This window comes from Triticum aestivum, chromosome 7D (genome assembly GCF_018294505.1).
Source record: "Triticum aestivum cultivar Chinese Spring chromosome 7D, IWGSC CS RefSeq v2.1, whole genome shotgun sequence".
Taxonomy (NCBI): domain Eukaryota; kingdom Viridiplantae; phylum Streptophyta; class Magnoliopsida; order Poales; family Poaceae; genus Triticum; species Triticum aestivum.
The window spans coordinates 96975244-96986550 of NC_057814.1; positions in this window are offsets into that span (position 1 = coordinate 96975244).

The window sequence follows — 11307 nt, forward strand, 5'->3', positions numbered from 1 at the left end:
AGGGTGTCTAGCCGGTGGCTCGATTTGGCATTGTTCTGGTTGACCAAAAAACCGCTGGCAACTCGTCAATCCAGCATCTTCCGCACTTGTGCAGCCTGTCGAAAGTCCTCGTCCTGAGGCCTCGCAACACTTCAGCATTTGCCCTCTCCGCGTGGCTATTGCTTCATGGATGTGCAACAGAAGAAAAACATATCTTGCTGCCAAGGTCTTAGGCATATTGCATGAAGGTGCGGCTTGTGAACTGCGTGCCGTTGTCGGTGATGACTCTGTTTGGCACACCAAAACGGCAAACTAGCCCTTTGAAGAACTTGACGGCTGACTGTGTTGTCACCTTTCTCACTGCTTCCACTTCTGGCCACTTTGTGAACTTGTCGATCGCGACGTACAAGTACTCAAAGCCCCCGACAGCATGGGAAAAGGGGCCCAATATGTCGAGCCCCCAGACCAAAATGGCCAGGAAAGAGGGATTGTCTGAAGAGCTTGAGCTGGTTGATGGAGTTTCTTCAAATGGAACTGACATGCTTCACACTTGGTTACTAGTGCAGTTGCATCTTGGAGAGCAGTGGGCCAGAAGAAACCTTGCCGGAATGCCTTGCCGCTGAGGACCCTTGATCCTATGTGAGAGCCACATATGCCTCCATGTATCTCTGCCAACAGCTCCAGTCCGTCCTCCCGGGGAATACTCTTCAATTTCACCCCGATCGGTCTTTTCCTGTACAGGACATCGTCCACAAACTGGTACATGGCAGACCGACGGGCTACTTTCTCCGCTTCTTCCTGTTCCTCAGGGAGTTCCCCTATTTGGAGGAACTGAACGGTGTGCTGCACCCATGCCGGAGCCTGAGGCTCGACATCAAGGACTAGGGGCATGTCTTCTTCCATGGGAACGGTTGCTTCTACGGCAAGGGCTTGAGGCCCTGCCGGAGCCTGCCGCTGCCCGGCAAGCTTGGCGTCCCCGACAGCATGTTTGCCGGTGGCTCTTGGGAGATCGACAGGAAGGTACTTATCGGGGCCTGATTTTCTTCGCTTATTCTTCCCTGCCGATGGATCAACAGATGGCTGAGTCAATTGGAGCACAAAGGTCCCTGGTTCCACAGGTAACTTGAGGGCAGCATGTTTTGACAGGTCATCATCAATGCTGTTCTCTGTTCGAGGAACATGCTCTACTTGTAGAGCGTCAAAATGTTCTTCCAACTTCCTCTTCATCCACATAAGCTTCCATCAGCGGGCTCTGATAATCCTTGTTCACCTGCTTCACCACGAGTTATGAATCCCGACGGATGATCAACTTTCTGATCCCAAGGTCTGCCGCGAACCTGAGACCGGCGGGCAGCCCTTCATACTCCACGGTGTTATTCGTCGATATCTCCCGGGGAAAATAAATTTGGACTACGAACTTGAGGTGCTCTCTGGTGGGCGCGACAAGCAGCACGCCGGCACTGGCGCCTTGCAGCGAGAAAGCGCCATCAAAATATATAATCTAGTTGCAGTTTGTTTCTTTGTCGGGGAGAGTGGTCTCTTGAATTTCTTCCTCATGCGTTGAGGTCCATTCTACGATGAACTCCGCCAAAACTCTGCTCTAGATTGTCGAAGTGCTCTCAAACCTGAGATCGAAGCTTAATAGTTCCAACGCCCACTCCACAATCCTTCCGGTTGCATCTGGGTTGTGCAATATTCGTTGCAACGGGAAGCGAGTGATGACTGTGATCTCATGTGCTTGAAAATAATGACGCAGCTTCCTCGAGGCCATAAGGAGGCCGAAGAGCAACTTCTGCACACCAGAGTATCTTGACCTAGCTCCCTGCAATAGGGAGCTGACAAAGTAAACTGGGTGATGCATCATCTTCTTCCTCTGTATCACTTCTTTCTCTGCCGGGGTTCCTGCTTTGCCGGTACCAGACCCTGCCAGGGGTCCTGCCTTGGCGGTACCAGACCCTGCCGGGAGGAGTTCTGGTTCGTCATCTGACAGTCTTGCCATTGCTACTGCCTCTTCATCAACTTCCCTCTGTGCCACTAGCGCAGCACTAACCACTTGATTCGTCGCCGCTAGATATAGCAGCAACGGTTCTTATGGTTTAGGTGCAACTACTATTGGTGTAGAGGAAAGGTATCTCTTCAAATCCTGCAGCGTTGCCTCTGCCTTCGGGGTCCATTCCATGGGTCCCGTCTTCTTCAAATCTTGAAGAAGGGGAGGGCACGCTCAGCAGATTTGGAAATGAACGTACTTAAAGCAGCAACGGAGCCAGCAAGCTGACGCACATCTTTGACTCGATTTGGTGCTTCAATATGCTCAATCGCCTTGATCTTGTCGGGGTTTGCTTCGATCCCGCGCTGAGACACAAAGAACCCGAGAAGTTTGCCGGACGGGACGCCGAACACTCACTTCTCGGGGTTGAGCTTGAGGTTGATCTTGCACAAATTTGCAAATGTTTCTTCCAAATATTGCACAAGTGTTGCTCTGTCCTTGGTTTTGACCACTATGTCATCCATGTAAGCCTCCATATTTCTATGGAGCTGGGGCTCAAAACCAATCTGAACCACTCTTGCAAATGTTGAACCAACACTTTTCAACCCGAAAGGCATTCGCATAAAACAATACGTACCACATGGGGTGATAAACGTGGTCTTCTCTTCATCTTCCCTTGTCATGAAGATCTGGTGGTATCCTGAGTAAGCGTCTAGGAATAGCAGCAAGTCGCACCCGGCAGTGGAGTCCACAATCTGGTCAATGCGCGGCAAAGGGAAAGGATCCTTTGGACAAGCTTTATTGATATCTGTATAATCAATGCACAGCCTCCATTTCCCAGTTGCCTTGCGCACTACTACCGGATTGGCGAACCATGTCGGGTGGAACACGCCTCTGACCAAGACTGCTTCCTCCAACTTCCTGATCTCTTCGATGATAAATTCTTGCCGCTCCAAAGCTTACTTTCTGACCTTCTGCTTGATGGGCCGCGCATGAGGACAGACAGTAGGGTGGTGCTCAATCACCTCCCTAGGAACGCCGGGGATGTCAGATGCTTGCCATGCAAACACATTGACATTTGCCCGCAGGAAGGTGACGAGTGTGCTTTCCTATTTGCTGTCGAGGGTGGAGCTTATAGTAAAAGCCCCGCCCATGCCGTCCTCCTTGATGGGCACCTTCTTGGTCTCTGGTGGTGCTGCCTTGGATTTCTTGCTCTTACCGGTGGAGCTCTCCGGCACGTCCGACCCCGGCAGGAGCAGAGGCCTTGCCGGCTTTTGATGATAAACTCTTGCCGCTCCAAAGCTTGCTTTCTGACCTTCTGCTTGACGGGCAGCACTTCGAAGAGGCGCGCTTGCCGGAGTGGGTCTAGGAGGTCTTGCCGGAGGAGGTCTCACTGGAAGGGGCCTTGCCGGCAGGGGCAGAGGCCTTGCCGGTTTTCTTCTTTCCCGGGGTTTTAGCGGCAGGCGTAAGTGCCTTGGCGGCGGTTGCTGCAACTGCCTCCTGGTAGAGTTGGTCGGCGCAGATGAGCGCGTATTTCTTGTCGGAGGGGACGGTGATGATGCTCGTTGGCTTGGGTATCTTTAACATGTTGTAGGCGTAATGTGATGCCGCCATGAACTTGGCCAGCGCTGGGCGGCCGAGGATCCCATTATAGGTCAAGGGGATCTTGGCAACATAAAAAACGATCTTCTCCGTCCTGTAGTTCAACCCGCCCCCAAATATAATGGGAAACCTGATTTTACCTTCCGGCTGACTCCTTCCTGGGTTGACCCCCTGAAACGTGCCCGTTTCCTCGAGATCTTCATCAGGGATTTGCAGCCTCTTGATCATAGTGGGTGAGATCAAGTTCAGACCGGCCCCACCGTCCAATAGCACTTTTGTCACCTTGAGGTTGCGTATAGTTGGTGAGACCAACAACGGCAAACACCCGACCACCGTTGTGCGATCAGGGTGATCCTCGGTGTCAAATATGATAGGTGTGCCGGACCACTTCAGTGGCTTCTGGGCATCGAACGATGGCTCTGCCGCAATGACTTCATGCGCCCACTGTTTCAGTCAGCGGTGAGAGGTATGCAACGAGGCGCCACCATCGATGCACATGGCCTCCGTAGCTTTCTGGAAGTCATGCTCGCTGGACTCTTCATCCTCATCATGATCATCATCTCCCTCCTTCTTGTCGCGGCCCCGAACGGGCCTCTCTGGTTGGTTATCTTTGCCGCGGCGGCCTCCTCGGCCGCCATGCTTCATGCTGGACCCCTCAGCACTGTCCTGGCCCTTCTCTTTGTCGCGCCTCTCATACTCAGCTCTCTGCTTCTCTGCAAACAGCTCAACCTGCCAGCAATTCTGGAGGTCATGGCCCTTGGTGCGATGGATCTTGTAGTACTTCTTGTCGGAGCCTTCTGGCTTGTCGGTAGCTGCCAAGGCCCGAAGATGTCGGGGAAACGACACCTATGGGATCACACGGATCCCTTCTACGGTTCGGCAGATAATGGGGGCTAAGAAAAGAGCAGATCTAGTGGTCAACACGAGGGATTTTACCTAGGTTCGGGCCGCTGAGATGCGTAAAACCCTAGTCTTGCTTGATTGTGTATTGAGTGTTCTTGAGCTTCGGCTCATTGCAACGCAAGCAAGCTGGGCCGAGAGGTCCAAAAAGCCAAATCCTTCTCCAGTACGCCGTGGGCCTCCTTTTATATGACCAAGGGACTGCCACAGTGGCGTACAGGAGGTGTAAAGTAACTATAGTGTATGCAGGAGCTGTAAACCGCTGCAGTACACATGCTTATCTTGGTCATCTATGGACAAAAATGCATTTAATGCGCCTTGTCGGTGTGAAACGACACCTACGGGATCACGAGAATCCCTACTACAGTTCCCGGGGCGCAGGGTTGCAAGAAGAGCAGGATTAGTAATTAACACAAGGATTGTTTACCCAGGTTCGGGCCACGAGGATGCGTAAAACCGTTGTCCTGCTTTGGTGGATGTATTGAGTGTTCTTGAGCCCTTGAACTAGCTACGGTGGCTTAGTAGGTTCAAAGAGCCGAATCCTTTTCCAGTATGCCATCGGCCCCCTTTTATAGTCTAAAGGGGCTGCCACAGTGGCACACATGAGGTGGAAAGGCGTATAGTGCTACAAGTTTATCGCTCGTATTACAGGACAAGACGCATTTAATGCATCGCTTAGGTGTCCCCTCGCTTTATTGGGGGCGGGAATGAGGCCCGTCCCATCCGTCGCCGCTCCTCCTTGCTTTGACACGCGCCCTGGTCATCGATGCATGCGGCGCCACGTAGGCAGGCAGACAGCTGAGGTGGCACGGTGGCAAAGTCTTCACGAAGATCTGCATGCCGCCACACAGGCACTTGCTGATCTGGCATGGGAGCTGCATGTTGCCACACAGGTGCCTGCCCAGCTGTTTGGGCTGGGAGCTGCATGCGAACGTCGGTGGAGGTTTGGCTGGTGCGGGCCTGGCAGTGGCCCCGCTGGCGTCCTTGGCAAGGGTCTTGTCGGGGGGCCCGGCGAGGGTCCTGCCGAGGCGCGCGGTCGTCCCCAGCAAGGATCTTGCCGGGGGTCTTGTGGCGCTCCTCGGCAAGGATCTTGCCGAGGGTCGTTGTCTTCCAATCCTCATCTGATCTTGAGTATTCCTTGTCTTCACAAAGATCTGCATGCCACCATAGAGGTGCCTCCCGAGCCCTGGCTCAACATAGCTGATGGTGTTGGAGGCCGTGGGCTCAAGGGTGGCGCGCTTCGCTGGTGTGGGGCGAGCTACCCCGGCAAGGGTCTTGCCGGGGCTGCTGAGGACGTCCCCGTCAAGGGTCTTGGCGGGGGAAACTGCTCCGTCCCTCTGCTTCTTTGTGTTCTTGGTCTTGGAGTTGTCCTGATCGTCTTGTGCTTTGGTTTTTACCTTGGTTCACCTCCCCTGTTCTGCTTGGTGCGGCCGTGGGTGCGACTCCGACTGTCCGTGCACAGGTAAGGGGTAGATGCACCCCTTCTTTCGTACACCGACATAAGCCCCCGAGTCTGGGCCACACATAAGTGCGACACGTTGTTGGGCCAGGCCCAAAATGGTGCGCGGGCAGGCGGGGCGGTTTTTACCGCGGTAAAACTTTTCGCGCGCTGCGCTTCCCCACGACCCGCATTAAATGCGCGACATGGAGGGGTGCGCATGACGTGGGCGGCATGCGTGGGGCGGTTCCCGCATGCATCCGTCACATCACGGTAAAGAGGCGGCTCGCGCCTTCCCCGTAAAAAGAGGGAGGCGTGGAGGCGCGGCTCATTTACTGGATGGACTCGGGTCGCAGTCTTTAAGGCGCCCATGCCCCCCTGAGCACGGGGCGGGGAACGGTCGCCTCACCCGTCCTTTCGACCCTGCATGCTCGCCACGCGTCCTTCATGCAGGTGGCGAGCTGTGGAGGCGGGAAACCGGGCCGTCGCTGGTTGGGGCAGCGGGTTGGCCCCGATTCCCTGCGCCCCCGATGGTTGGATTGGCTGAGTGGGGCGGCTGGGTCTCGACCCCGCCCCTTTATAAAGAGGGAGAGAGAGCGCCACCCCGCATTCTTCAGTATCCATCCTCCTTCTGCTTCTGCTTCTTCCTCTCATCTGCCATGGCGAGAGGTGGTTCTGGGCCTTCGACGGTGCCAGCGAGAGTCGCTGCTCGTCAGCGTGTCCCTCCCTCCCTCGAACCCGTGGCGGCGGAGCTAGCCACAAGAGGAAGGGGAAGGGGGCGTGGGCGAGGTCGCCGTGGTGGTCGGGGGAGAGGGGCACGAGGTGGCGCGGAGGTCGCACCTTTGCCAGCGTGCCTCCCGCGATGGAGGGTCACGTCGGGGACCGGCCCCGCGAGTTCTTCATCAGGCTGCGCCGGCCACCGCGTCATCATGTCCGTCTCCCCACCCCCTTCACAGCGGAGATGGAGCTCGATCCACCCCAGACCCTCAGGTTGCACATGAGGGGCTGCGGGACCGGCGGTACGCGAGTCGTTGTTAACTTCCCCGCCCCTCATGTCATGTATCTCCGTCGCGGGTGGAAGACGTTTGCCCGCATCCATAGCCTGACGGTGGGGCTCATCCTCTACTTCAAATTAATGGAGGGCGGCCTGCTCTCCGTCAAGGTCTTTGGAGATCTTGGGACTCGCCTGAAGTGCTGCGTGGAGACTCTTCCTCGAGCGGGAGTGACGAGGAGGACAGCAACAGCGGCGACGAGGGAGTCGAGCGGCGGGATGCCGACTCCGACTTTGACTGACCGCGCCGCTCCTCCCTTGGTCACGCGCGCTACCGAGGGCCATCCTCACCAAGCTCTTCTTTGGGGTGCTCCCCGTCGTCTCCTTGGGCGGCTGGCATAGGAGGGCCGGAGAAGGCGTAGAAGGCGGGTGGCGGCCGTTAACTCGGAGTACGCGGGCACCGACGCATTCGTCGCGTATTGGCGAGCTGCTACCTCATCTTCCAGCTTTCTGCTCCTCGCACCTCGCCTAGGCGCTCTTTTTGCCCTCCCAATGTCCTATTCCATCTTTTGAGGAGAGGGACAAGAAAGCGATTACGGGCATCTCTTCTCTTTTTTAATCTGTAAGCCTTCGGGCCTTGTTAAATTTAAAGCTTGTAATCCCCCTTGTTCATGTTTTTCTTTCCGTACGAACTGTACTTGTATGGGACGTTTTTAATGAAAAGGGGTGTTTGCCAGGTTCTTCGTGCGTGAGCGAGGCCCATGCCAAGGATGAATCCTTGTTATTTTTCATAATAAACGTTATCGCCCGGCAACAGGCCTTGTCGTTTCTCTTCTTCGGCCGACCGTTCTCGCGCTTTTGGCGGAGGTAGGGGCGAAGTAAAGTTAGGCTCCTCGTTCATCTCTTTGCCACCGCACCTACTACCAGATTCCGACCCAGGAAGTAATTCTCGGGTAGAGGGAAAAAGAGAGTACGGTGGTTTTAAGATATAAACGAGGCTTCACATGTCCCAGTTCCATACGAAAACGTACAGCAGGGGGATGGAAAACTTATCTGAATCCGCAGCCCCCAGCAACCTTGGCTCGCCGTGGTTGGATCCTTACATCTTCAGCCCCCGGCAACCTTGCCTTGCCGGGGTTGGAGCGTCAGTTCGTTCTCCTTTTCCCAAGTGGCTCAGCAGAAGTGCCCTGCGAACCAAAGAAAACAAAAAAGACGCACACCCGACCTCTAGGCTAGGGGTTAGTCGCCGCCAAGCACTATCAACCCTAACCGAGGAAGGGACTCAACCTAGCATGCATGCTATAACTTAGGGCGCCAGCGCTTCGTTTATTTATGCTCAGGGTCTGCGCCTGGCTTTGTATAGAGGGTTACATGCCTTGCCGGCAAGTACAAAAAGGTGGCTTGCCGGGGGGCCCGACAAGCCGCGCCTTATGGGTAAAACTTGCGAAGATGCTAGATGTTCCAGGAATTACTCACTGGGATAGCATGTTCGGTCTCCAAGCGGACTACGCCGGGCCTGGTGACTCGTATTACCCGAAAAGGGCCTTCCCAAATCGGCGTCAACTTGTTGGTATTCTTGGCAGACTGAACGCGCCGAAGAACAAGGTCGCCTTCCTCAAAGCTTCGGGCATGAACCTTGCGACTATGGTAGCGGCGCAAGGCTTGCTGGTAGCGTGCTGCTCTCACAACTGCCCGAAGACGATCTTCCTCAAGGAGCATTGCGTCATCTCGCCGCAACTGCTCTTGCTCAAGCTCACCATAAGCGAGCACTCGAGGTGACCCGTATATGAGTTCCGTGGGGAGAACTGCCTCTGCCCCATATACTAGGGCAAAGGGTGTCTGACCGGTGGCTCAATTTGGCATCGTCCTGATCGACCAAAGAAGCGCCGACAACTCATTAATCTAGCGCCTTCCGCTCTTGTGCAGCCTGTCAAAGGTCTTCGTTCTCAGGCCTCGCAACACTTCAACATTCGCCCTCTCCGCTTGGCCGTTGCTCCGGGGATGTGCCACGGAAGCAAAACAGACCTTGCCGCCAAGGTCTTGGACGTACAGCATGAAGACGTGGCTTGTGGACTGCGTGACGTTGTCGGTGATAATTCTGCTTGGTACACCAAAGAGGCAGACCAGTCCCTTGAAGAACTTGACGGCTGACTGTGCTGTCACCTTTCTCACTGCTTCCACTTCCGGCCACTTTGTGAACTTGTCGATTGCAACGTACAAGTACTCAAAGCCCCTGACAGCACGGGGGAAGGGGCCCAGTATATCGAGCCCCCAGACCGAGAATGGCCAGGAGAGAGGGATTGTTTGAAGGGCTTGAGCTGGTTGATGAAGCTTCTTTGAATGGAACTGACACGCTTTACACTTGGTTACTAGTGTCGAGGGCGGTGGGCCAGAAGAAACCTTGCTGGAACGCCTTGCCGGCAAGGGCCCTTGACCCTATGTGGGAGCCACATATGCCTCCATGTATCTCCGCCAACAGCTCCAGTCCTTCCTCCCAGGGGATGCACTTCAATTTCACACCATTCGGCCTCCTCCTGTACAGGACGTCATCGACGAACTGGTACAGGGCAGACCGACGGGCTACTTTTTCCGCTTCTTCCTGCTCCTCAGGAAGCTCCCTTATTTGGAGGAATCGAACGGTATGTTGCGCCCATGTCGGAGCCTGGGGCTCGACGGCAAGGACCAAAGGCATCTCTTTTGTCATAGGAGCGGCTGTCTCCATGGCCAGGGCTTGACGCCCTACCGGAGTCAGTTGCTCTTGGGCAGGCTCAGTGTGCACGACAACATCCTTGCCGGCAGCCCCAGGGGGCTCGGCGGGAAAGTACTTGCCGGGACCTGATTTCCTCCGCTTGTTCTGCCCTATTGATGGTTCGACGGATGGCTGAGTTAACCGGAGCAAAAAGGTACCTGGTTCCACAGGTAGCTTGAATGCGGCACGCTTCAACAGGTAATCGGCGATGTTGTTCTCCGCTCGGGGAATGTGCTCCGCTTGGATACCATCAAAGCGCTCCTCCAGCTTACTCACTTCATCTACGTAGGCCTCCATCAATGGGCTCTGGTAATCCTTATTGACTTGCCTGACGACAAGCTGCGAGTCACCCCTGACGATGACCTTCTTCACCCCGAGGTCTGCGCGATTCTGAGACCGGTAAGCAGCCCCTCGTACTCAGCAGTGTTGTTCGTGGATATCTCCCTGGGAAAGTGCATCTGGACCACATACTTGAAGTGCTCTCCGATGGGTGCGACAAGCAGCACACTGGCACCGGCGCCTTGTAGCGAGAAAGCCCCATCAAAGTACATGATCTAGTCACGGTCTGCTTCCTTGCCGGGGAGAGCGGTCTCCTGGATTTCTTCGTCGGGCATTGAGGTCCATTCTGCAATGAACTCTGCCAAGACTCTGCTTTGGATTGTCGAGGTACTTTCGAACTTCAACCCAAAACTTGACAACTCCAGGGCATATTCCACAATCCTTCCGGTCGCATCTGGGTTATGCAGTATCCGTTGCAATTGGAGGCGGGTGACGACAGTGATCTCGTGGGGTTGGAAGTAATCACGCAGCTTCCTCGAGGCCATAAGGAGGCCGAAGAGCAATTTCTGCACACCGGAGTACCTCGACCTAGCCCCCTGCAAGAGGGAGCTGACAAAGTAAATCGGGTGCTGCATCATCTTCTTCTTCTGCACCACCTCACTTGACTGTGCGGGCACTGCCTTGGTGGCATCAGACTCTGCCGGGGCCCTTGCCTTGCCGGCACCAGGCCCTGCCGGGGGGATCTTTGGCTTGCCATCCGCTGGTTCTGCCGTCGCCACTGCCTCCTCGTCGACCTCCCTCTGTGCAACCAGTGCGGCGCTGACCACTTGATTCGTTGCCGCCAGATACAGCGGCAACGGCTCTTGTGGCTTAGGCGCAACTAGTATTGGCGTGAAGGAAAGGTATTTCTTCAGATCCTGCAACACCGCCTCGGCTTCTGGGGTTCACTCCATTGGGCCTGCCTTCTTCAAGATTTTGAAAATGGTAAGGGCACGCTCGGCGGACTTGGAGATGAATCGGTTCATGGCAGCGACGCAGCCGGTGAGCCGACGCACATCTTTGATCCGCATGGGCGCCTCAATCTGCTCAATAGCCTTGATTTTGTCTGGGTTTGCCTCGATCCCGCACTGAGACACAAAGAATCTGAGAAGCTTGGCGGACGGAACGCCAAAGACACACTTCTCAGGGTTCAACTTAAGGTTGATCTTGCGCAGGTTGGCAAATGTCTCCTCCAGATCTTGCACAAGAGTTGCCCCGTCCTTGGTTTTGACCACTATGTCATCCATGTATGCTTCCATATTTCTATGGAGCTGGGCTTCAAAACCAATTTGTACTGCTCTTGCAAATGTCAAGCCAGCACTCTTCAACCCGGAAGGCATCAG